This window comes from Mandrillus leucophaeus, unplaced genomic scaffold, assembly GCF_000951045.1.
Source record: "Mandrillus leucophaeus isolate KB7577 unplaced genomic scaffold, Mleu.le_1.0 Scaffold368, whole genome shotgun sequence".
In the NCBI taxonomy this organism is placed as follows: domain Eukaryota; kingdom Metazoa; phylum Chordata; class Mammalia; order Primates; family Cercopithecidae; genus Mandrillus; species Mandrillus leucophaeus.
This window is the reverse complement of record NW_012103898.1, coordinates 1,124,956-1,125,629: the sequence shown is the minus strand read 5'-3', so window position 1 is coordinate 1,125,629 and position 674 is coordinate 1,124,956.

The following is a 674-nucleotide window of genomic DNA, read 5'->3' as shown; positions in this document are numbered from 1 at the left end:
TTCTGTTTCTTAAAGTATTTAGGAAATTTACTTTCATTAAGGCAAGGTTTTAATTCTCTTGAGTTTAGAATTACAGAAAAAGTTAATGTGATTTTCAAATATAAACAAGCCGTCAAGTGGGCAACATTCCTAAAGCAACACTTGATGTTAAAACATCAGATTATAGCATATGGGCTCCTAGAACATAAAACATAAAAGAACATTACTAAGAATAAATTCTGTGCATTATGGTTCATGTTTTATTCTATGGATTTCACTTAAGTTTTCACTTTAAATATTTCTTCTAAGAAAATATCACATTAAAAAATAGGCCAGGTTTGGTGGCCCATGCCTGTAATTCCAGCACTTTGGGAGGCTGAAGCCGGCGGATCAGTTGAGGTCAGGAGTTTGACACTAGCCAACATGGTGAAACCCTACTGCAAATAGAAAAATTAGCTGGGCTTGTTGGCACGCACCTGTAGTCCCAGCTACTTGGAAAGCTGAGGCAGAATAATTGCTTGAACCTGGAAGACTGAGTTTGCAGCTTTATCTAGCCACATTGGCAGTGGATTGGATGGTGCCCACCCATACTGTGGGTGGGTCTTCCTGAAGAACGTGGGTGAGCATTCCTGAGGGTGGGTCTTTCTCTCCCAGTGCACTGATTGAAATCTTAATCTTCCGGCAATACCAAGAAA